General features: G+C 38.5%; 1 protein-coding gene across 2 annotated transcripts in view; it reads right to left on the reverse strand.

Moving 5' to 3' along the window:
• The window catches only part of KLHL1 (kelch like family member 1), a 326182-nt gene that overhangs the window by 128942 nt on the left and 169834 nt on the right, over positions 1–27406 (reverse strand). The window lies entirely within an intron of this gene.

Consider the following 27406-nt stretch of genomic DNA (forward strand, 5'->3'; position numbering starts at 1 on the left):
GTCCAAGCAGGAAATCAGTTTGTTTCCCAAAGTTTTGTAGCCCTTTAGCTAATAGACCCTGACTCAGAATAGGCCCTCCTAGTTCTTTGTATGCTCTCTATTGTTTGATCCTTACTGCCTAACAATGATTAATGAACTTTACCTGTATTCCTGCACAAATTGAAACCCAATAAAAACCTGTCCACGCAAGGGTCAGCACACTCTCCCCTTGAGAGAGTGGCATTGCCATCCCTTTTCCTCCACAGGACTCGGTAGTCCATGTGAATTTGTCCAGTGTCTCATCCATAACACCGTGGGGACTGTGAGCCGGTGCTGTGTCAGTTTTGGCTGCTAAAAAGTCACTTTCTAATGAGGAGGTCAATATGATGTTATTAGAAATAAATACATATTCATATATAAAATGATGAGAGAAAAAATGGAGGATTTAATGGAGTCGAAGGTATGAGAAAGCCTGTGGATTAAAGGAAGCCAAGAGGAAGTTTCAGTTAATAGAAAGATGCCTTTTCCCTCTAGAATAACAATTCCCAAGACAAAGAAATTTTTCTCATGACATCACAGATTTAGAAAGTACTAAAAACAATGTTGAGGTCATCTGGTTCCATTCTCATAACTTCTAGTTGGGTCATACAGGGGGAATGTCTGCAAACTCACATAATCTCAGGTTGGAAAGGATGTTTGGAGTCACTGAAGCTACTGTATACTTCATTTTGTCTTTCTGTGTGTGCTCACCCAGTGATTCATTTCTGTGATGGGAAACCTAGTGCCCTATAAGAAAACTCTGTCAGAAAATGATTCATTTTCAAGTAAAATCTGTCTCCTTCTAATTTCCCTACATTAATTTCAGGGCAAATCTATGTGTATCCTATTTATCAGCTTTCTAAATGTTGGAAATTAAAATGTTTTCTCCCTTATAGTGTGTCTTTTATTGATTTGAGAGAGGGGGGAGAGAGACAGAGAGAATGATTTGTTGTTCCTCTTATTTATGTATTCATTGGCCGATTCTTGCATGTGCCCTGACCTGGAATCAAGCCTGCATCCTTGGTCCATGGGGTTGATATTCAAATGAACTGAGCCAGGGCAATGCATCGTATCTTATAAAGTCTAAAGAGCTATCATTTTAATCTCTCTTAAGGATCTTAATTCTGAAAACTAGGAAAGGATACTAGGTAGATTTCCCCTAAAATACCTGTATTGTGTCCTTATTTCTTCAGAAATAAAAACAAATTAAATAAAAATGAACTTTTCACAGACTCTATGCTGCTATTTACATACAACGTTATATCTTTCCCAAGTACGTTTACAAATAAAGGCTGAAAAACAAATATCGAGCAATCTGTATAAAAACCTGATTTCTGCCCTGTCTGGCATGGATCAATCGGTTGGGCTACACGGGGCAAAGCAAAAGGTCACCTGTTAGATTCCAGGTCAGGAGGCAGGCCTGGGTCGTGCAGCCGGTCCCTCAGGTGTGAAAAATGACTTATCTATGTTTCTCTCATGCAGTGATGTTTTTCTTTCTCTCTTTCTTCCTCCCTTCCCCTCTCTCTATAAAAATAAATAAAATCTAAACAAAATTTCCATCATATATAGGTGCCTATCTATCTATATGTAATCAGTGTCATTTAGACAATAAGATGGGAAGTGTTCAGTGAGTCGTCAGTGTGTGCAGTGTAACAGTGTTTGTCTTGTTGACATTGTCAGCAGGGCTTAGAATACGGCTATGCAGTGTGAGTTCTTTAACTGTGTAAATCATATATCATTCCCTGTCTTAATAATAGCAGTGTACAGTAAGGATCAAGTGTGTTTTGGTATATTTCTGTATATTTCTGAGTTTTCCTCTGCATCAGAAAAGCTACTTAGATCTAAATCTGCCAGAATAAAATGCCTAGCAGCTGATTTTCTTAATTATGTCTTTACCACCTACTAAGTGTGGCTACTTAATTTGAAGTAATTCTTTACAAAAAACAGTGTTAGTTTTAAAAAGAAGTGTTTTCTAACAATTTAAAAATGTATTCAGTGTCAGAAATAATGTGTATGCTCATCTTGTAAGATTATCATAGGCATGAAACATAATGTCATTTTAAATCCCTTAAAATACATGAATCAATGACGTTAAGTGTTTTCTGACAAAATGTTGCTAAAGGGATAAGAGGATTTATCTTCTTGATAAGTGAAAATAATTTTTTTGTAGAAAGGATTGAAAAAAATCTCGATTCTAATACTTTCTCTTCATGATTTCCCAGGCAAAGGAACTGAATTATTTTAAGATATCATCTCCTCACCTTGAAAATGGGTTGTATAACAACTCCTATCCTATAAACTTTTTCTGATTTGCTTTAAAGACAATTGAGATTGGAAAAAAATAATTTTCTAAACTTTACAATATTATGCAAAGTACATACAATTATTTTGAGGGGGATTCCTTAACCTTTGTAATAATTTGCTTCTGATACTGGAGACATACAATTGAAAAGTTTTAGTATGGGATGCCTATTAAAAACTAATGTAAACAGAAACATGTAGAAATCATTTGTAAACTCCACTACCAAGAAAAAAAAAAGAAAGCTCAGTCAGCTAAGCATTTCTACTTCATTTTTTTTTTTTTTGCCTTTTTGGTTTAACCAAAAACTAATTAACCATTTTAAACATGCTCATTGCTTCGTAAATAAATCATAAATGATTAGCCTGAGCGGTAGCATTGATTTTATAATCACTAGTATTAGGCACATTTTACTCCTCGGTAGAACCTAAACCTACCTTTCCCCCTCTTTACACATCGCTCTGCAACCCTATTTGCAAATTTTCTTTTAGGTGTCTTACAGAAATCACTGAGAATGGCAGTAGCTGGAGAAGTTAGAAGGAAAGTGACAATCTCTGCACAATCTCTATGAAAGCCACAGATGCATGCCTGCCCACAGAAGAACTGGTGTCACTGCCGATTAAATCATGTTGCACAGTGTGCATTCGACATTGGTTCTTCTCCTTGTCCAGGACAACAGATGACAAAAACTTTTTCTTAACAGAATTACAGTGCTTGATAAAAGCAGAAAAATAATGATCCTCTACAAGTTTGCTAGAAAAAGATAATTTTAATGCAAGATAGCATTCCTGTCTTCCACGCAAGGACATCTTGCAGAAAATTGACTGTAAGAATTTACTTAGAAGTGTAAGAATGTGCATTTTATCAGGTAGTGCTTATACTGTACTTACAGAAAATGGTAAGATAATGTATCCCTTACCTTAACAGAAAAAAACTTTTTTGGGACAAAAGAGGATTGTTTTGAGAACTTGTACAGTATATAAATGGTATTTTGCTCTTATGCTTGTCAGCATAAATGATGCATCCGGAAAGTCTTTAAATTTCATAATCTAAAGCAGCCAGATGGGATAAAAAGTATGTGTAGATTAAAAAAAGAAAGAAAAAAGGAAGCAAGGAAGTTGCTTTCGAGCCACACTGATTATTTTGCAGTAAAAAACAGCACTGGTGTTCTTCAACAAAGGGTACATTATAATTTTGCAATCTTAAGGTCTAACTGATCTCTACAGTAGCATGTAAAATTTTAATTATAATCTTGCATTTGTTTATTGCTTAATAAAAGAGTTTAGACTATTTCCCTTCTGGCATGGACTAATTCACTGGTTGCTTACAAGAAATGTTAAAAAAATCACAACACAATATATTCTGTTATATTTAACCTATTTTAAACTTCTTACACAGTAGACAATTGTAACCATTGTCAAAAAATCAGGTAAAAGAAAGAAGCTATAAGAACTCTTCCCAAGAAAAATATAAAATAAAAAATTAATGTAAGTGTATACTTATGTAAAATAATTGGAATACAGAAAGATAATCTTAATAGTTACACAAATATATACTAATTTTTACTTTAGTTTTCCAAATAATTATTTAGTGCATGTCATTAATTTATCTCTCAGCAAATCAAAGAACCATTAGTTGTTTTACCACATATACTGTTACATACATATGCACAAAAGCTAGTGCCAAGCGTAATTACATAGAATGTTACTATGGTTCATACATAAGATGCAGAAAACAGACAAGCACTACTGTGCAAAGCGGTTCATACCTCAGAGTAGCTGCATACACTGCCATATCAGAGAGTTTCAATATGGAACGCCTATTCATTATTTCTAAAAATACTCTACACATGCATTTTTACATTTAATAAAGGATTTAATTAATTGGATTTTCCCCTCTTTATTGGCTTAAAATCAAACACCCATTTACTATCTCAAAGTTCTGAAGATCAGAATTCCAGGCTCAGAGGATTTTCTGCTCCAGGTTTCACAAGGCCAAAATTAACTGACGAGCCTCCATTTTTGGAGTCTTTGACAGTGTATCTGTTTTCAAGCTTATTTGGGTTGTTAGGAAAGTTCAGTCCTATGTGGTTGGGGGAAGGCATCCCATTTACTTGCTGGCTGTTGGCTGAAGGTTTTTCTCAGCTTCCTGCATTGCTTAGGTTGCTTAAATACAGCAAAGGTAGTTTGACTCCTCAGCTCCAACCTCCCCCATCTCCCCTCCGGCCTCATCTGTCCTCTGTGTCATTCTGCCATGGACCTCTGATGGGCTCTTGTGCATTGAGGTGCTATGTCATTCCACCCGGATAATCCTAGATGATCATTCTGTCCTAAAGTTAATTAATTATTCCCTTCAATTCCATATGCTGAGTCTCTCTTCACAGTATTACCTACATTAGTGTTTGAGCAAATAACCAGGGGATTTTGCCAGAGAGATAAATCTTTAGAATTCTGCCTACCAAAATATGCCTGACATGCAAGTATATCAATTTTTCAGGCTTGTTATTCAAATATTTAGTGGGTGAAGCTGACAGATGAATCTAGGCCACCTCAAGTTTGTCACTCAACTAAAATTTACTATACATCTAAAAATACTAAGCATTCATTGAGGTAAATACACTAAACACACTAAGTACATTAAATATTTAGTAAATACACTAAACACCAAGTTAAAGCATTTTCCTACCCTCAAGGAATTCCAAATATTTAGAAACTTCTTGTAAAGTGAAGAAATGAGAAGATACATTTGGTTATATAAATATATATAGTTGAATTTGAATCCCTCAAAATGAATAATACACTGATAATTAATCAACGGATTATTGATTCACTTAGAATCAAACAATATAACATTATTTTATAAATTGTTTACGGGGACTTTTTGGTTCCTGGGGGATCATCGGTCCTTACCTTTAGTTAGTCTCCCAGCAGCTTGGCCAACCTTCTGGGCCAACTTAGAAATCCAACTCAGTGGCTCTAACCAACGCAGGGGAAGCAGCTCCAGCAGTTGCCCTCCATGATGGGGCCCCGAACTGCGGGACCCCAGGGACCCCTGACACGCTGAGGTGCATCAGATGATGCTGTAAGATGGCTCTGAGCATGTCCCTGACACAGACAGATGTTCTGCAATGCAGCAAGGAATTGCGGCTTGTTACTTTCTTGAAAAAGTGTGTGAAGTCCCTGTAAGATCTTTTAATCTCATAGCCTAAAGAGACCGTTGTGACTGTTTCCTGTCCAAACAAAGGTGGAAATCTTACTAGACTTGGGGAGGGGCGGTGGTGAGCTGGGGGAGGGGCAGTATGCCACTGCAGAAATCCTTCTGAGGAAGTGCTGTCCTTTGGGTTTACAGCAATGGAGTGGGAACAGTAGATGATAAGATTATTAACCAGTCTTAGTTGTTTAGGGTTGTCCACGGCGCTTCCACTGGTTATGGAGTCCAGTTAAACCCCCTTATGAGGCCAGGTCCATCAAAACGCAGCACAAGTTGGGTCATGACTGGCAAAGTCCTTAGCACAGAACAAGTAGTCATGGACCATCAGCACAGAGGAGCAGGAAGAGCAGCATGAGGGTGGTGATCTGGCGCCCTCTCCTGGGCAAACTGGGTAAGGGCCTTCTCTAAGAGGTTTCTGAATCTGCTTACTCAGTAACAGGGTCTCAAGGGAAGTGGTTGAGGTGCTCCTGGCTCGTGGCCACTTTCTGATGACTGCTGCAACGACACAAGTTCTGCTTCTTCCTCTCTTCCAAGTAGTGTAAAGATAAATCTGAGAACCCTAACAAATTTTACAAGGAACTCTGGGCTAGTTTTCAAAAATAAGCAAGACTGTGGGTCAGTCTAAGGTCCCTCTCCCGACACTGAGGGAGCAGAGGCCCTATGTCATAATCAGGGTTGACTAGGGAGGTGGGGTGAATCCACTTCTGGGGCCTTTTTAGTACCAGTGCACAGGTGACTTCGATACTTGCGATACCTAGCACCAGGACAGGGCAAGCACAAACACACACATCAATGGGCCTGATCTCCGGGGGTTATATGATGCACTGCACGTACTGTGTGGTGGTTGTTTTTATAAAAAACTAAACAAACAGGTTTAAGTGGCTTTTGGGAGCGGACAGAATAACCTCAGCCTGAACTACGTATCTCAGGTGAGCCCTCTGGAGAAAAGCAGCAATTCCATGAATGGGTGCTGCTCACCTGTCCTCAATATTTCCCTTTCTTCCCATTGTGTACCCACTTTTACTGTTATTGCCATCCTACTCTTCATGGAGTAGCCTGCAAGCCCTTGCATCCCATTCAACTCTTTTCCAAAAATTAAAATAGATGAGAGATCAGGATGGCCATTAAATTGTGAGATGGGAGACAGCCGCCTCCTGCATTTACCTCTCATGTGCAGGGCATGGGATTTTGCCTATGGGGACCTCAAAAAGAAGGACCATCACTTTGAGCTATCTAGTTCAAGGGTTTTTTCTAAGGTTGTCCTGCTGCTTTGTTCCGGGTAAACCCATGGAATAGAGATCAGTATGCAGTTTTTCCCCTTGCAACAGAAGAGGATCTTGGCCAGAAGATTTGGGCTGATCAACTTTGGGTTTGGATCAAGGTGCTATCTTTGCTTGTGGTACAGGAGAGACTGTCCATGTTGCAGTTAATGTGAAGGGTTCCCCCCAGCCCTGCACTGAAAGTGTGTGAGCACCTTTCCTCTGACAGGAGTGGGAGGGTGGAGGGTCTAAATCCTCTTTTCTCTCCCACTGGTATCCCGTGTAACTCTCACCTCACTGAACACATAGTCTTGGCACTATCTCGGTAGAGAAGTGAAAACTGATTAATGCACGAATAATATGCACTCAAAGCAGTTTTAGGATCTGGCTAATTGTATGGATGAAATTAAGAAGAAATATGTATTGAGATTGATCTTGAGGGTGTTAGGCCAGGGTGGGAGAATGTAAGAATGAAGATACAAGCATGTACTCATGTAGGCCGCTGCCTCATTATTTGGAATTAGCACCCTGGCTAGGAGCTAAGCTTCCTAATGGACACGCATCCTACACTGAAGACTGGAGAGAGTTATACTCTAGTATTGATGAGTGAGAGATGCCAGAACTTACCAGAATGTTATTGAGGAAGAGAACAAAAGTCAGGGAGGTGGAAATAGAATAGATTACTCTGAAAGAACTGAAGCTCCCTTCACTATATGCTCCTTGGAAAGGCCCAAAGGAGGTTGCCAAAGGGAGTCCCATACTTTTAAGAAGTCCAGGCTCAGGAGTGAGAGATATTAACATTCTTCTTTAAAAATATTAACATTCAAAATGGAAGAATCTAGATGGAACCAATTAATCATCAGAGACAAGATAAGTTTAAAAAAAAGGAAAAACAAACCAGAGCAGGAAGGCTTGAGTGACATATGGATTTCTTATATTCATTGGAATAGCTAATATTAGTCTTCCCAATGGCAAACTGCAGTCCTTCATACAATTTCTAGATCACTAGGCTCGCAGACTCAGAATCTACTAGTTTAAGGGGAAAATGAGATCTCCCAAGAAGAATACCACCACAAGTATACAATATAAAGTTCCCTCTGACCCTTCCCCACGGAGACCAGAGCCCTTTGCCAAGGCAGATGCGAACTGAAAGGAGGAAATTTCATGTCTCCGATGAGGGACTTTGTGGCCACGTTAAAATACCATAACTATTCTCTGGTTACCATTTAACCTATGGAAGCTGTGCAATAAGCAAAGCTTTGCCTCAGCACGGGTACAGTAGTTCCATAGACCTTCTCCGTGATTATCTTCTCAGATATAAATGTGTAACTGAGAGATGCAAGCAGCTGGCAAAGCCATCTCCTTGATTTCCCGATGCGCAGAACAACGGTTCTCCTGGTTCTCACGAACTGTATCAGCATCTCCTGGGGGCAGGGCCGCCGCGTCCCTGCGAGGCGCAGTGCAGAGTGAGGAGCCCTGCCCAAGAGCATGGAAACAAGGGCCACTGGACGTGCGCGTAAAGCTTTTCCTTTCCCTTCACAGTCCCTCTTTCGATTTAATATGGTGCTTTTTATTTGTTATCTAATACCGTTCTACACAAAAATAATTAAAAATTTACACTACTGGCATACATTTTATTATTCACTTTTATGTGGCATAGTGCTAGTTTTAAACTCTCTGGTGGCAGAGAATTAAAGTCATAAGGAGAATCACTGAAATTACACAATTTGTTATTTGATGGCTCATCTCTAAAGGGACCCTAGAGTTGGCCAGAAGGAAAAAACAGAAACCAGACTCGGGAAGGTTGGGGGGAGGCAGAGGGTGTCCCCACAAGCATGGAGCCAGCCTTGGGGGTTGCTCCCAGGCATGTAACCTGGACCGTGGACATCAGCTATCTTCCTTCCTCATCCACCTCAGGGTTTCTGCAACGGACCCACAAAGAGATGGACGGGAGAGCAAGGCTGAAGCTCTGTGTGGGCCTGAAACTATGAGCTCTCCGTCCATAAGGCAGCTGGCTATGTCACCGTGAGTTCCTAATAGGGCACAATTCTTTAGGGAGGTGAAAAGTGAATTATACACGTCCTCTTTTGTATTGCACAAGGCAGAAACCCATCTTTTCTGCAATAGATACTTTTTTCTGGACTTAGGCTTGCCTGCTGTGCCCCTTAACGCCATCCAATAGCCTAGAGAATTCCCGATCCCTGGCTACAGTGTGGCTGGCAAAACTTCCTTGGAAAACATAACCTACTTCGTGGAGAAGGCAGCATAACATTGTGCTAATGAACATGAGATTCGTCGCCTTGCCACGTACTCCATCACCTAGAAAAGTCTGTCCTGAAGGCGGGTTGAAGGCTGGGACAAAGCACCGGCTTGGGGCCCAGCACCACTCATGGCTGGGGTACCATCTTGCCAGACATGGTACGCGCGTTGAATCAATTCTGACGTTTAATTTTGCACGCCCCGTTGTGAGAGTTCGTGGGTGGATTCAGAATGCTCCTCTCTCACTGTTACTGCCAGGGCTTCCCTTACACGGGGGTGCTCTACTCCATGACTTTCGGATTTGTCTGGCAGGAGACCCGGGTTCCGGGGGAGGGAACACTTCTGCCAGTAGGCACAGTACAAGTTCTATTGAATTAGAATGTAGGGCTACCAACTGGCCAAGCAGAGTTGGTTAACACAGTCTGAAAAAAGAAATCATGTACAGCGGTACAAACTCTGACCTCTGAGAAAAAGAAGGCTTGATGAATTGGCAGGTAACCCCTGTCCTTTTACCTCTTTGATGGACAGATCTGTCACAATGTTTCCACATGGCCTGTCTGGAAGGCATGTCTCATTATTAAACTAGCATTTGTGTTTTCATTTTAAGCTGTGAACGGCTCGGAAATCCACCAGCTTGCATCTGCCTTCTTTTGTCACCAGCCTGCTTTCTCTTCCGGCCCCGCCCCCAACTCTGCAACCCTGAGATTGCAAATCCCAATTAAACCTTCACCCATTAGCTTTGCTTTGGGTTCTGTATTCTAGGAAAAGCACAGATCTTCCCTTCAGATGTGAAGTAATTAATCAGCAACCCAATTACCTACAGTAACACAGACAAGAAACTCATGGGACGTTTATATCTGGAAGAAACTGCACATAAACAGATGAATAGAATGAAAATAACAATTGCAGAGTTTTAATTATATGTAGAAACTTTTTAATATCCTGGTGTTTTTGTTCATATATTTTAATGCCTACTTGTAAAGAGAGTAAAAAGTTAATGAAAAAAATGCTATTAGAAAAAAATTCAAAAGCAATATAAACTATATAAATGTAACTAATATTAATTTTACTGTGAAAAACACTTCACTCATATTATCCTACTTGATTATTTTTATACACATAAGTAACGAGTCTCACAGAAATAAGGAAATTTATTCAAGGATCCACATCTAGATAAATGGTTAAACATAGATTTGTGTTCTCTTGAAACCATTCCTTTTATACTTCACTTTAGCAGGTAAATTTCCATGAAAGATTTGGCTAATAAATTAAAGTTAATGGAGGAATGTTCAGCCCCCTGGATCTTTGGAAACTCCCAGGGTAGATATCAAGAGAGTGCCCGCAGAATTAGGACTCAGGAGATTTATAAAGCTCCTGGGTGGGGTGGAATCAGCATCCGAAGGAAAAAACAAATGGCTACTGTTCCTTGAGCAAAAAGCCGGGAAACACTTTCAAGGAAACTGAGGCAGGAAAGATGATTTCTGACCATGACTTCTAAGTATGCAGAGGGGGCTATTGTTTGGTGCCTGAGAAGTGGAACTACACGCTTCTTCAATTTTTAAAATGATTTTATTTCTTTCTTTTTAGAGAGAGGGAAAGGGAAGGAAAAAGAGAGGGAGAGAAACATCACTGTGTGGTTGCCCGTAGCACAACCCCCCCTGGGGACCTGACCTGGAACCCAGGCATTTGCCCTGACTGGGAATCAAACCGGTGACCCTTTGGTTTACAGGCTGGTGCTCAAACTACTGAGCCATACCAGCCAGGGCTCATCCTAAATTATGACATTGATTTTCAGTCTGGTTGCCAAATAAAATGATGATAACTTTGGCAGAAATGGTGATGATCAGGAAAGACTTAACACTTGGTAAAATAAAATGAGCTTTATGTAACTTCATTGCTTTTGAAGTGATTAGACACATTATATGGAAACTAGTGAGAAACTAGAAACGTAAGTTTATGAAAAGGTAAGTAGTGCAGAGACAAGATCAGAATCATTTTAACTGGTGGAGAGTTGTTTTTTGGTTTGTTCAATATTGCTGATCTAAAGAAAAGGAAGAAAAGAAGATAAATGTGAGACAGAAAAACAAAAGAAAAATTTAAAGGAGAGTTTAATTAGCACACTGAAGACTATAGAAAGTTCTAAGGAGAATGAAAACTGAACAAGCCCGTAGATTTACCATTAATATCCTGAAAGAACACTTCCCATCTAGCAGTGATTACAGAAGCCTGAGTGGAAGAATTTAAAGGCTGAATGGTGAGGTGAGTACAGTGCTACTGAAGGCAAGTTGCTCTTTGAAGAGCTAAGGTGCAAAAAAAGAGAAGTCAATAGCATAGTTTTACAATGATCTTTACAATGATCTTTATTTATTTTTAAAAATAAGAACCATCCTACTTGACTAAATCCTCAGTAATTATCTCACAGCCTTAAACATGTGCTTAAATGTTTTTAAGAATGCATGCATGTCTTGAGCCTCTTTCAAAAGAGAGGGAGGGGCCTGTTAAGGAGAAATTTAACACGATGGTGAGGAAAGAGAAGTCAAGTGGGCTAAGGAAAAGGCAGAAGCACTGAGAGGTTGTAGAAGAAATGCTTCCTATCTAAGAACGAATGATAGTGTTGATTTTAACCAAAACTTTGAAAAGCTCTTCCATATTTTAAGATGTATCTCAGGACTTTAGTTTTGTAAATTTTTACTGGATGTAGAATTCCAAATGAGGGAGGGTAAGGAAACATGAAAATACATAGACCAACATAGAAATAAAAATGAAGAGAGTGGTTATAATCTCAAGAGCACAGTATAAAGAGACTATAGATTGCATATAAAAACATTCAGCTGAACAATGGTGGGCTTGTATCAATGATCATCATATTATTTATTTATTTCTATGTTAACTTAAAGAAGTGCTTACTCGCTACCCTCTTTGAGAGACATATTTGACATTATCATCAAATACTGCTTTTAGTTTACTTATAGTAAAACAAATTCAGCCTCTATATAGTTTTATGTTGATATATAGAACATACTTTTAGTTTATAAACTTAACACTAAAAATGATGTTAGGAAATATTTTTGAAATTAATTTGATTTTCATTATTTTATGGGAAAATGCATTGAAGTTAGAGATTTAAACTTTGTCTACATCGAGAACATATCAAAGTAGAAGAATTCCTGACAAAATTACCTTGTTTAAATTACATGAGCCCCAAGCTCATGGGAATAATTGGGGAGAAATGAACTTGTGATGATTCTCACCACGAGAATGTAAATATTAGAATAAGTGTGTATGTATTTTTGCAGTATTTCTGTTGTGCAAACACCTTTTTAATATACTTATAAATTTCCAACACACTCATTCCACCTCTGAAAAGCAACCTTCTACCAACTGAAGAAGCTGACATTGACTATTTAAAAAAAATGTTCATACTGAGTTTAACTTACTCTCATTGTTTCCATTGACCTTGGTACTTTCTGAGGACAGAATTCCGTAAAATAATTAAGTAACTCATAGCTTACACATGTTAGTTCCACAATAGCTCTGAAGAGCAGAAATCTGTATGGCTATTTTCATTTGTCACTTGAAGAAATTCAAGCACAGAGAGTTTAAGTAAATATCCCAACGTTACACAACTTGTATGCTGTTGAGAAGGGCTTCAAAGGGTTTCAATTCTGGCTCCAGGATTCACACTTTATCATCAAGTTGCCTCTCTAGATGGCTAAAGTAAAATGCTAGCAAACTACATAGGTTTGTCTCAATTAGCATGATGTGATTTCTTCAAAGTTTTTGGACGATGTGCCACCAATGGTCTGAAGTTAGTCTCTTCTCCGTGATGCTCCCGTAGCTGCATTTTCTGCAATGATAGAACGCCTCAGTAAAGCAGCTGGAGAAAATAAGCTGACTGGATCGTGGCTGTTCAGAAAAACGAATCAAATGAGCTGTTAAAGCCAATTTTCTTACACTCCTTTCACTTTGAGTAAATTCAATTTGTTCCCTGCCTCTAAACCACATAGGTCACATAGATACAATCATCTGGGTGGGTTCACTTCCAAGTTTGTGCAGATTACATTCATCAGAAGTCTCCAAGAATGAGTTTTGCTTAATCCAACAGAATGTGTAGATGATCTAAAGACGTGTAAGTGTGGTGTTCGGTTCACAAGTTTACATGTAGGACGATGCTGATAATACCACGATGTTTTTTGACATTCACAAATTTTAATTAAGACCTTTATATTTTGGACTCAGTTTTTAAAATAGCATGAGGAAGGGAGAGACCACACACTGTGACATGGCGGCGATCTTCCCTCTGTTGTTCTCCTCTCTCTGCTGACTGACCAAATGCTGGGACTAGTTCGACATGATGTATAGCTATTCCTATGAATAAGCGGATGAGGCACATTGTCTCTTGCTTAATTTTACAAACACTGATTGGTTATACTTTCTCTATGACAGGTCTTTCTGTTAAATTCTGTGTACTAAAATCTCAGTAAGATGTACTTAACTCGGCACAGCCTGTACAAAAGTCTTGACTTCCTGCCAGCTCCACCAGGTGAGGTGGTTACAACTATGATAAACTTGTGATTTCATACTTTAAACTTCTAATACATTCAATGTATTATTTAATACTTGTAACTCAGTGAGGTGAATATTATGTTTAAATGTGAGTCAGTGAGTCACAATAAGGTTTCTGCCTTGAACAGCTTTCCAAAGTGGGCATATTAAAAATCCAGACCATCTGCTTCAAAAACCCATACTCTTCATCACACGCCATACCATTTTCTTGCTGAAATAGCCCCTGATAAATGCCTGTAAGTAGAACGCTGGAAAAAGTGAACAAAGTTTTGCAAAGTTGCATTATCACAGAAGCCCACGAGATCATTTAACATAATTACCACACTAATCAACAGGTGCCCTGACTGAGCCAGTCCACGAAAATCTCCAGAGAAACTAATAACTGGCCTATAAATCTTGATTAGTAAAAGTAGCCTCCCATAGTGAATTTTTAGTAGGTAAATATATTAATATCCCATGAGAACTGATACTTATCATGCAATCACTGAAGTTCCACAGGATTCACCTAATGAGTATGTGACAAGACTGGACATTTAGTTACAGAAATAAGGCTATTTTTGTGACTCAAGCTTCCTGGGGAACTTTCATTAGCTAACACTCATCAAAGGAGTTGTGGTGCCTGTCTTCGATTTGACTCAGTGGGGAAAGGAAAAGGGGACCTAGGAAGCAGGTTCACACGGGCGTTTGTGGGGAAAAGCTCCGTGTTTCTATGGCCTCTTCAACACCAGTTTATCAGGTATGAGCTGTGCACAGCTGTAGGTCAATGTGAGAAAAACAAGACTAGAACAAATCACAAATTAAATAGAAATCACTTTAATATTAAAGTTGTTTTTTAATGGAAATATTTTGACTTTTTTCTTTATTTCCTTTTGCTCAGTTTTGGATTTTCTGATTTTCTATTTTTTTGGAATTAATATATTTTAATAACAAGAAAAATTGTAGGATATAATGCTAACAAAAGAGACAACAATTTTCATTTGAATTTTTAGATGTCATACTTTCATTTGTAATTAAAAATTTCATACTACAGTTAATACACATACTTCTGATATTTACTTAAAACAGTGTAACTCTCAAAGGACTACAAACATATATTTCACATGGTTTTTAAGTCATATTAGCAAGCTCTTTTGTTAGTAAGAAAATTACCATAGTACTGTATTTTGAAATTTTCTGCACAATTCTTCAGGAAAAGTTATTGTTATAATTTAATTCTTTATTTTTACATTCACAATACTATTTTTAATTTTCAAACTTCCCCTTAAATCTCAGAATTATAAAATATCCTTGCTGTCTCCATCACCTATTTCTTCACAAAACATGTCGGATATCTGTCTTAAAAAACAATTAGCAAGTTCCAAGTGCAGGCCCACTGGGTAGCTGGCATTGGTAGGCAGAGCTCTCTAACATAATTTTGAGTATCTGATTGCTCTTCACTGAGAAAAAGGACATTTGAAGTATTAAATAAATACATCATTATGTATACATTCACTAAGACTCCTAAAATTACAAATAAGTGTGCTACATTGGCAACTAAAATACCATGAACAAAGTTGACATTTATACTACAAGTTTCGAAATGTCAAATACCTATGATAGCATCTGAACAGAATATGTTTATGATCTTCCTTCTATTTACATGGCAGTTGCATTCTTCAAAAATTACTAGAAATATTTAACATAAAATATTAATAACATTTTGTGCTTATAGGTAACTTACACTTTTAATTTCAGATAATTCTGAATAGCTGTTTCACATCAATGCTTGGCAAGACATTTGAATGTCATGGATAGAAATAGACAATTCTTCATTGTGCAGGACTAGAAATAAGCAAGAAAGTTAACTGCAATTCAGTTAATATCCTTTGTGAAAACCGGAGAGGGCAGAAGAAATGGATACAACCAGATACATGCTGATTAAATGACACAGAGCAGTGTTAAAAGGGGCTTTGGGGGTCTGGTGGGGGTTGGGGCTTTGTAGTCTAGGGAATGAAAAATCAACTCACAGAACTTTTAGGTTTGTACATAAAAAGAGATTCTATTAGCAGCAGGCATTTCCGAATAAGAATTGTCATGCATGGAAGTTCTTTGGACAGTAGAAAAGATGAAAAGGGAGGAATCTATTTCAGTCATCAGTTTACTAACCTAAGTTACCTTGTAGATGGTGAAACTTCACATGGAACACTAGTAGGTGGAGTGAATTTGTTAGAGAACATAATTGGCTTAATTAGAACACACTAAATGTCAGTAGTTACACAAAGAGTTTGAAAAGTAAACTCTGGAACTCTCAAGTGAAGTCTTCGTCTCAGATATGGTTTGTGAACACTTATTAAAGCCGCAGGCTGTGGGTGCACTGAGAGAAAATAGAGATTAGCCGGAGAAGAGGAGATGAGCAGAAACCTAGGGGGTGAGGGTGGTGGGGGTGTGGCAGAGAGTACCCAAGAAAAAACACTGAGAAATGAATTCAGGGAGCCAGGACGGTGAGAAGCAAAGACTGGTTATTAGTGTTCTAATTTTAGTTTGCATGTGGTGGGGAAATAGTGTGAGAGAAGAGTGATCTAAGAATTTGTTTCTTGGGTAGTTATCATTTCTTCCTGCAACCCGAATCAAATAGTTCCATAACCTGAGAAGTACGACAGTTGCAGTTTATGTTTCCCCTAAATTTATAGCAAGTGAGTAAATTGAGAAGTGCGAAAACACTTTCACTAAACTAAAAAAAAATTCCTTCATTAATAAATAAAATTAAATTTATAATATATACAATTTAGGGGTTATTACATGTTTTCAAATAGCATAACATACAAGGACCAGAAAGATGAACTATTGTCCAAATTAGTTGATTTAGACATCAATTTTTGAAATTAAAGATGTAGGTTCATATTTTTTTCTATCCTTTGATAAATGAAGGGTGAGTAGTACAACAAAAATGAATTCCCATTTGTTAATATTTCCTCCAAATTTACCAAATAATGTAGAGTTGATTATAATATTTTTGCCTATCATTTTACAATGTTAAAGTAAAGTATTTCTCCTTTTTAAGACTATATTTGACCCTGGCTGGTGTAGCTCAGTGGATTGAGTGTGGGCCTACAAACCAAAGAATCGCGGTTTGATTCCCAGTCTGGGCACATGCCTGGGTTGCAGGCCAGTTCCCAGCAGGGGATGCATGAGAGGCAACCACACATTGATATTTCTCTCCCTCTCTCCTTCCCTTCCCGTCTACAGAAAACTGTACTTGAAAAATAATTAAATAAAAAATAAATAAAGATAAATAAATAAAATCTTTAAAAAGACTATATTTGCCATACATACTAAAAATACCTTTATAAATAATCTTCAATATTACTGTAATATAAATGATACATATTGCTAATTTAAATATATTTATTCTATTTAAGGAAAATTTTAATGGCTTCATCTAAATTACAACAACTTCTAATTATTTACTTATATAGTAGAACTACATATATAATTTTAGTTCATAATAAAATTCTATATAAAAAGTATAATAATTCACTAAATGTTCAAGAGTAAGAAACAGAGATGGAGAAAAAAAAGAAAAGAAAGGGGAATAAAATTCCAAGTTAGTTGCTTACTTATTATATTTTAGCCCAGAGGGAAATCTTAATGCCTCTACTCTATGGCAAAACCTGTGCAGAATAGCATATCTTCAGACACAGATAGAATGTATTTCAAATGGATCTATTTCCACATAAATAATGTTTCTATAGTGAAAAATATCACCCAGCTATACAATATTTTACACAATATTATTTCAAAGAATTTTATTTAAAAATCACACTATGAGAAGGCTACAACAGCAAATACCTAAAGAAAAGCAATAAAATATAATTAAACTACATCATTCCAAACAGCAATCCAAAGCAGAACATCTTCAGCCTCATATTTTGTTGTTGTTGTTGTTGGGGAGAAATTAAAAAAAATTATATTTAAGTCTAGATGTTTTCTCATTAGCTTCAAAATAATTTCTGAATAGCTTATCAGATAACAAAAATCCATGTCAATAAAAGTCTCCTATTTGTTGCATATGTGACTTTTTGGGTGTTGGAAATAATTTTAGTTTTTTTAAAAAAGAACAAAAGTCTCTATAGTTTAAGACACAGCTATTTGTTGAGTATAACTCACAAAAGTGTATTCTTAAACACTTTGAGTTTATGAAGCTAGTAAAACCAGTGTATTAAATCTCCAATATAGTATGTTACTCTATTCTTTATCCATTGATAATTTGTTTTGTTTTCCGTCCTCAAGCTTAAATCAGGAATTCAACTATCTGTGGTTTTCCTCAAGTTTCTCTGAATCAAGGGACCCTTCCTTTGTGGTCCTTTAATAGTCTGGCAAACCCTACTTCACTGAAAACTCTTACAGTAGCAAAATCCTTTCCTATTCTACATTGTATCACCATCAGTAACAAGGAGGCCTTCATAGTCTCCCAAATTGGAATGTTTCACACATTTTCAGTGAATAGTAAGTATACTAGAGACAATTTTGTTTTACATTAAAAAATACATGAAAAGATCCATCACACAATTTAGATAAAATAGAAATATATAAAAGGATAGGTATAAACAATGGTTTGATATCTGCAGAGAATGAAAACACGAATCATGCTGAATTTGGGACTGGAGCCAACCCAAAGGATGCAAAGATGAAAGAGAACTTAATTTCACTGGATAACAAATGAGGCCATGCCTAAAAGCACAACTTACTTGCCCTTGACCTTTGCCCTTTGTGAACAGAAAGTGCCCATATAAAATCATAATGTCAAGGGAATGGAAATGGAGCAAAGAGGCCGCAAAGAGACCTGCATTACCCACGTCCCACTCATGGACTTGGACTTGGAAGCTGGCCATGAAATGACCTCCTGGACTTGACATTTTCTTCTTGCCATGCCAATTCTCTGCTTTCTGCATCTTGTAAAGAGTTGATACTTTTGACACTTAGAATTCTTCTTTTTCATAATAGGCCTAACTAATCCTTGTTAACCAAGCAAAAATACTTCCTTTACATGGATGACCTAGATGGAGACAGCTCTTGTGGTGTTATCATTATAAACTCTGCATTTCTCTGCTCACTTTAGGGCACAATTTGGGTTGCTATCCGAGTCTGTGCCTCCAAGACTGGAGTCGTTTGCTCAAATAAAATGCCTCTTATTTTTCTATCTTCCAGCATAATCCTCTTTGTTATTTAACAAATTACATGAACCACCTTTCAATTTGGTAGCATAATTTCTCACTCGCCATCAAAGAATGATCTCCTTCATTTGATACAGACATTTGCTAATAGCTCAACCACTTTTTCTTGAGATGCTATTTTGCTATTTCTCATTACTTTTTAAGTTGGATACATAAACTCCTTGGCAAATAATGTGATTGGCATCGACGTTCTTGAATGTGTCATTCATTTTCATATTATATGTTTTGTTTTGTTTTTAAAGAAACATATGTTATTAAAAGGATGCGGACTGATTTTTCCATGATGTTTTCATGCAGTGATGCTCCAGGTAGAGCTGTCTGGGGAGGTGTCAGGTGGCTGGTCTGGGAGAACAGAGGGGTTGGCCCATCTCCCCTCTCCTTGGCGCCGAGCCAGTCCTCTCTGCTAGAATCTGCTGCTGCCTTGTCTTCCTTTTCTCAGCTACTATCCATGATGGAGTTCTCTTGGCTTATTCCTGAGGAAGTTTCATGACTGACGGTTTGGTCCCTCTGTGAGATTATCTGCTGATTGTCTACTATCTCCCTACAGTTGTCACTCAGAATGAGCAAACTCCTTGCTTGAGAAAGGACCAGGTGCTGACTATGGCCACAGGTAGGTAACATAAGCTCCTAGCTTGGAGTCTCCACTGACCTAAAACGCTCTTCTTATCAGTGAGCAGGTCCCCTATGACCTGCAGCCAGTCCCTCCTTGGGGGGAAAATGCACTCCACAAACTGTAGTCTCGTGCTTCAACATGCTGCCAATATTTCTGGCCCACATGGTGGTCTAAATTCATCTGAGAAGCAATGACATCTTACATGTCATTTACCTCCAGCATGGCTTCCAAGGCCACAGCTGAGCTCTAAGTCTGGGAAAAAGTGTGGTGCTTCCGACACATCAGACAGTTTTTCAGCCACGTCTTGATTCAGGGCTCAGTACTGCTTGAAGGCGAGGAAGCTGCTGCTTTTCTCTGGGGCAAGGAAGCTGTGTGTGCTGCCTACTGGGGGGCAGGCTCAGAGCAGCACAGCCTTTCCTCCTGGGAGGGTCTGCGGCCTGGAAAAGGCATCTGTGTGGGTCTGGCAGCCAGGAGGAAGGACAGAGAGCAGCCACGGGAACAAGACAAGTGACACATCTGCTATGGGTCTGTCACTTCACTGAGTTTTATTTTTCAGTGACTTGTATTATTTTGTACTGAAAAAAAATTACTCTGGATGTGTTCTGGAAAACACGTGATTCCCTGGGAAAAGGGTGCAAGAAGCTTTAATTGTGCAATCTACTTTTAATAGACAACACGTTTGTGATTAGGAGAAATGGATTACTGATGTAATTAAATTCAATTTCCAACTTCATTACCATAGTTCCTATTCACACTGTTCTCTTTAGGTGCAAGTCAATGTGCAGAACACTGCACATACAAATTCACTGACTCCAGAGCACATGTATTTACACTACACATTTTTACTAAATGTAATTTTCCTCAACGCCATAATTTGTAAAAGCATTCTGAATTATGGTATGTAACTTACTACTTTTAATTATTATTATTATTCATTTAGTGATTTCCTTTGGTCTCAGAATAGGCACACAAGAACTGCCTGTTCTCATTTCCTTTTTCCTCATTGACTTTCTGCCCATATTGAAGGTGTAACTGAGGGAATTTCCTGCCCCTGAAGTAACAAAACACAAGATTAGAGAAAATAACTTGAGAGAAAAATCTGAAGTAGCAGATTTAGTCCTATTTAAAAGCTGAGTGGTAATCATTTACTGATTTTACTAATCTTTAAAGATGTCTCATTGATAGGCAATTAAATTAGATATCTGCAGTAATCTAGCAGGACTGATCCAACCAATCTGGACTTTAGCATTAAATACATTAATATTGTTTATATTATTACACAATAATTGATAATATATTAATTGTTAAATACATTAATATGCTTTGATTTATTATTTAGCTTAATATCTTTTAACTTTTACAGAATTGTATACATATACATAAAGAAGAAAATACACATTTTCTTTCCTAGAATTTAGGCAATTTTGGTTCATTAATTCAGAATAGGAGTGCTTAATCTGAAATCGAGTGTCCTGGAATTAAGTACGTGAATCTTGTAAATTTGCATACAACTTACAATGTGTATGATTTAGTCCAGTGAAGATGGCAGCATAGGCAAATCGCGTACGTGAATACTCCCATAAGCACACAAAAGTTACAACTGAACTTCAGAACCACCAGAAACCTGACTGAACAGAAGTCCTACACTAAGGAAAATGCAGTCTCACCGAGACTGGTAAGAGGGGTGGAGATGCTGAAGGGCTGGTCCCACACTCACATGTGGTGAACACACCTTAGGAGGGATCTCTCCGATGCAGAGATCTCCACTAAGGAGCAAGAGGTCCTAGCTCCACACCAGGCCTCCTACCCCAGGCTTTCAGTGCCAGGAAGAAAAGTCCCCACAAGTTCTGGCTACAAAACTCAGCTTGGATTGTGGCTGATTGAGACCAAAGGCTTCTGGTGTCCAAGACCTTCTTAAAGGGCCTACGCATGGATTTACTCAGATGTACTGGCTCTGGGTTCCCTTGCTGGTGCACTGTGGACATAGAGGAAGGAACTAAGTTGTGTAGCATTGAGACAAGAGCTGGAGGGTCAGATTTCTCCCAGAGAGAAATGCTGGCAGAGGACATTGTTTCTTTTCTGGGCCCTCCCCCATAGAGCTGACGGGCAACACCACATCTGTCTTATCAACCTAGCTAGCACAGTTCCCCACACCCTGGTGACTACGAGACTCTGCCTCACCCAGTCTGCAGGCCCAGCCCAAGCCATTTGCAGTGGCTTTTCCATACCAACAGCCTGTCTTGATTATGCTTTGGACTTTCTTAAACTCTCTAAAACAAACAGTATCTAGCCTTGGCATGCTGTATACCTCTTCCTAAGTGTCTCCAGGCTCAGCACTAGTAGCAGCTGGCCTTGGTTCACAGTTGGGGCTCTTCTGGGTACCTCTAAGCCTAGCACAAGTAGCATCCATCTGCAGATTGCTTCGTAGCTCATGCTGAGTAGCACCTGGCAGGGCACAGGTGGTGGCTGACCTTGCCTGCACCTCCTGGGATGCCTCAGAGCCAGAGCATCTGGTGGACAGCATCAGACCATGCCAAAGCACCAACAGCTTCCTCCCCAAGGGACTCAGCAGGCACCTGAGCCCTGCTGAAGTAAGTCCTGCTTCGTGGAGCCTGCCCTGCACAGCCAATTCTCCACTGTGGTCACAGCCAGTTCTCACACAGCACTCGCCTGGGAGTAAATTCTTCCCATTGAGGTGCCAACAGCAATCGAGGCTCAGCTACAATAGGAGGGTGTATACAGCTCTCATGGACACAGTTCTCACGAGGTGTGGGGGCCACCTGGAGTTTCCGGCTTGGGTAATGGGAGAAGCTCTGCCCCTGGACCCTACAGGGCACCTGTAACAGTGGAAAATTGTAACCCACCCCACCATTCTTTCAACATTGTTTCTGTAAATGCTGACTCTGACTAATAAGAAACTTGTAGATAAACAGCACATTTGTATAAGAATCCTAGGAACTAACTTCAAAAGATAGCGACTCTGACCTACAGGCACCTCAGATCTAGGAGAACTGCTGACCTTCGACCATGGAGCCAGGATGATGTGAAGCCAGGATGATGAACACAGGACCATCCCCTGCTTCGTCGAAACGGACCGTGCTGATCTGCAAGTAGAGAATTTTTCAGCTCCCTCCCTTAATCTCTTTGTTCTAGTCTCCTCTCCCTGATTATAGAAAACTCTGTCTGCGATGAGATGGGAAGATGGGCTCTGAGACAACAGTCCCTCATATTCCAGGTTACCAGCACCTAAAATAAAACCACTTTCCTTTACATCCACTCCTGCCTCTCCAGTACTGGCTTTTTCAGCAGTAGCCAGCCAGACCTGTATCGGATTACACACCTACTACACAAGGTCACTGTACCAAGACCAGAAGATGTAGCTGCTCTATTGAACACCTAGAGACAAACACAGGAAGGCAGCCCAAATGAGGGGACAAAGAAATATGATCCACATGAAAGAACAGGACAACTCCCCCCCCCAAAAAAAACCCTAAACAAAATAAGTAAAAGAAATCTATTGGCAGCAGGGTTCAAAACATTGGTTCTAAGGATGCTCAGCGAATTTAGGGGCAGAGTAGATGAACTGGGTAAGAACTTCAACAAAGTCAGTACACGTTAAAAGAGTAAAGTGGTTAATTTGTAGCTCACAGTGTTATTTTAACAGGTATTTAGGCAGTACCCAATGAACCAGTGTAATAAAAATGACCTTCCTAAATCAACATCACAATGAAGGATTAGGCAGTTACTTAACACATGTCAGAAAGGCAAAGGGAGTAAAAAAGAGAGTGTAAAATTATTCTTGGATTGAAATAAATTAAAAAAAACTAAATTGACGAGTAGCAGAACACAAATCTGGTTTCTTAGGTGTGTATTTGTATTTGTTTTGACATGTTTATAGAAAATACTCAATTTATATACATGTATAATGACCTGATATTTTTACATTGTGTAGATATACACAGATACGCCTTTTTTAGACCAAAAGTAGTCACAGAATAAAGGGAAACAATAATGAAAAAGACTGTTGTTCCTTTATTATTCCATTCACAACTGTTCTTAACAGAAAGTGATCTGTCAGCAAACGTATTTGTTCACACATCTCTGACACAAAACGCCACACAGGCTTCAGTTTCCCTGTGCACGCTCATAAATCGAAGGCTTCGTAGGAGGTAAAAAGGAACATTAAATACACAAACACACCAACGGTCATAAATGTTAACCCTAGCCCGCTTTAGCATATTCATAAAGCACATTTCTGCATAACAATTAACAATCCATGCTGTTTCAGCACCAACTTGGCAGATAATGAGGAGGCTTCTGCCTGTTAAAATGGAAATGCTCTTACTGACCAATGAACAGGGAAAATATATTTATTTTCCCTAAGAAAATCTAGCTGGTAAAGAACTAAGAGAGTTTGCACTTGCAGTAACATTTTCTCTGGAATCAACTAAAAACCTCTTCCTTCAGTGAAAAACAGACAAACAAACAAACAAACAAAAGCCCCACATCATCAAACACCTTTCCAGAAATCTGATAAGGCAAGGTTACACAGCAGGTCAAGTCACTCCTGCTGTCTGCAACATGATTTATAATGCATGTGTCTTGCAGAAAATCTATTAACGTAAGTACAATGCTTGTTCTTCCATATGAGTGCAATAACTGGGCGCTATTCAGCGGGTCTTAGTCTTGCCAATGGCTAAAATGTCTCAAAAGAGCATTAGCTACATAATATCATATACGAACTGAACACTGGCACAGTCTAATTAATTCCATCTTGTAATTATATCTGAAACCAATGCATGCAACGAATCTCTCTCAAAGTTCTGTCCTACTTATTTGATATAAAAGGGTCATTGCAAACCCAGTGTGAACACGGGTCTCCAAAGCCTAATGCTGTTTATGTTCTCTTTTTTCTAAATGTTGTGTGAGATTTTATTCACTTTTCTTCCCTTGTTCTATTTTGCTCACTCTCTTATTCATTCATTCGATCAACCATTCAATAAAAACAATATTTCATCATGTTTTAAATGAGGTAGATCTATAATAGCTTCTAGCTTTTAAACAATTAATATCATGAAAATTAAGAATAAATAATACACATATAATGTAATAAACTATTTTATAGATATAAGGACAAGATTAGAAGAAAATGTAGTTAAAATGTTTTCTGTGTCCCTTCGGGATATATAATAAAACACCTTCTTAGAAAGACATATTTCAAGGTTGCAAATTAGATGGAAAGTTTGAAGACACAGAGAGAGGGGAGTAAGGAGCTCTAGGCAGAAGGAGACTAGTGAATGTATGAGGGCAGAGTGATGAAAGACTGTGGAAGGTCTGGAGCTGTAAGTGTCTGGCATGGGCAAATAGTAGGAATTATAAGGAAAGTCAATGGCATGACTAGAAAAATATCCTACAAAGAAGGAGAAAGTTCTATGAGGAGTCCAATAAAAACATTTGCTGCATACAAGCACTAAACAAATGAATAGTTATAGAGTTCTTTTTAATCTAGACGGGAAAAGTGGGAGCTCTCTAACGATCTAAAGTACTAAGGGGGAGCGGACTGCAGAATGAGGTTAAAGCTGTGAAGTCCTCCAGGCCTTCACAGTCTGGAGCGTAATATAGAAGCAATGGTTACAGCTGGAGGCCTAGAGGCAGCATGACTGTCCCTAGGGTGTGAAGAAATAAGATGCTCAAATGCTATAGTAATATTTTTGTACCTAAGTAAGGATCACCTTATTTCAACCACCATTAGATTTCTTATTGAGGCTTATCATGTATTGATTCACTACTACTACATGAGACTAGAAAGTGGTTAAAAGTGAGTTATAAACAACTGGATATACATTTTAAAAGTTACAACATGACTGTAATACAAACTAAAAACCATGAATCACAAAAACATATATTGAGGACATGCCAAAGTATTTATTTACTTCATGAATGAGAGTATCAGCAAGATGGCGAAGCTAGTTTAATGAGACCAAAGTCACAAAAAAATGCTGAAGCAAATTTACAAAGTTAGAGACAAAACTGGTTAATTCCATAAAAAGCAATAAACCTTTAAACATTAAGGTTTATCTTTTGCACAGAGCAGAAATCATTTGCAACTATTATTATTCTGAAAGTTAAGTAATTTTACAGAGCTTAAGCCCTAATCAATAGCAAACGTAAATCAAAGGTAAATTCTTCTAGCGAGTTATAGAATTCTTCAATGGTAACTATCAGATAATTAAAATGAGAAACAGTTACACTATGTCTTATTTATAAGTGCCACATAATAATTTTTAGCAATATAGAGAGCAGAAAGCACAAGGTATTGTAATTTCTTCAGTTTCATCACACTATTGTTAATAAACAGCTTACTATAAGCTATACAATGTTGTAAGTGTGTACATATGTTAACTATAGCAAATTTAATCCTAACACTGCTATGAGATATGTAGTGTCTTCTCAATCAAAGAAACTGAGGCACAGAGAAGTTAATTAACTCGCTGAACTGCACTCAGGTAGTAAGTGGTGGAGCCAGAATTCAAACCAGGGAAATGAGCTTCCAAGTCCACAGTTTTAACCATCACGCTTACTGTCTCTCACTGACTCTCCTCCCTCACTCCTGACTCCTGCTCAGCAGTGTTCGTGCCATGAGAGCATCACTTGTCCCTTCAGTGCTTCCTAAAACCACCTCATAGATTAATGTAGCAACAATGGTGATGAAGGTGGTGACAGTGAGGATGATGGTGTCTCTCTTCAAAACTGGCACTTAAAAATGTTCTAAGTATAAACACAACACAAGAATGTAATTTTTTATTGGTCTGTCATAGACACTCTTAAAAATAGGAAGTTTATAATTGTGACATCAAGACAAACACCCGAGTACCTTCCCAAACCACATCCCCAGAGACTCCAGTGTAGAAATTCTCAACTGCTCTTCCAGTTCAGCCTTCACACAGACACGCAACAGCTGTGACAGAGTTGACCAAGCACCAAAGAGTTTAAAGACCCTGCTGGACTCTCCTGTCTCAGCTTTCTGCAGTGTTTAACACACCAACAAATGCTTTCATCTTTGCAGTCCTCCCGACCTTGCATTTCAAGGCAACCTTCACTACTGTTCTTTTTTCTCACTCACTCTTACCGAACCCAACTTCATCCCTCTGCCTAGAGTTCACTACAGTTAAATCTTGTATTCTTTCCACCTGAGATGTTGCACTAGCTTCTATTTCTGTCTCTCCTACCCCAATCCATTTAAAAATATTTTAATATGCAATATTTATAATTTAATTACGATAATTTCAATATTTTATTGTAACTTTATTTTTATTGTTTACACTGTTACAGCTGTCTTCATTTCTCTTCCCTCTGCCCACCTCCACCAGCCTTCATCCACCGCTCCCTCAGGCCATCACGGTTCTTTGAGCTTAGTAAGAATTTCCTGTTTGTAATCCATGTATTTTGAGTAATGAGACCCAGATTAAATAATCCTACTAAATTTTTCTGAGGACTTATTGCACGAATTGTCAGTTTGTCTTCAGTTGCGAGTGCAGGGTGGGAAGAAAGAATGAGAAGGAAGTGGGCAAAAAATAAACACATCTGTTCACTAATTCCTGAAGACTCTCAAATCCCTCAGAAGTGTACTCTCCAGGGAAACTCCATCCTCCTATCACCAAAAGGCCTTAAAGGCAGCTGAAGAGTCCTCTCCCTTCAGCCCCTTCTCATTGTTAATCAGAGAGAAAAAAAGAACAAGTGGGTTAGATTGCGTCAGTACAAAGGAAAAACTGGGAATCTAGGGAATGAGCCGTGTAACAGAAAACACAAATTCTAATGATAGGAGAGGGTGAGATCAAGAAGGCAGGTGGAAGAATTAGTGTTGAATGGTAGGAAGGATATCTGTTCCTCCAAGATTAGAAGTGAACCTAGGTGTATTCATAAAAGTAGGATAATGTTGTTTCATTAACCTTGCACTTTATACTTTGTA

The sequence above is a fragment of the Artibeus jamaicensis genome, unplaced genomic scaffold, assembly GCF_021234435.1.
Source record: "Artibeus jamaicensis isolate MK-2021 breed Jamaican fruit bat unplaced genomic scaffold, CSHL_Jam_final contig_415, whole genome shotgun sequence".
Classification (NCBI taxonomy): Eukaryota; Metazoa; Chordata; class Mammalia; order Chiroptera; family Phyllostomidae; genus Artibeus; species Artibeus jamaicensis.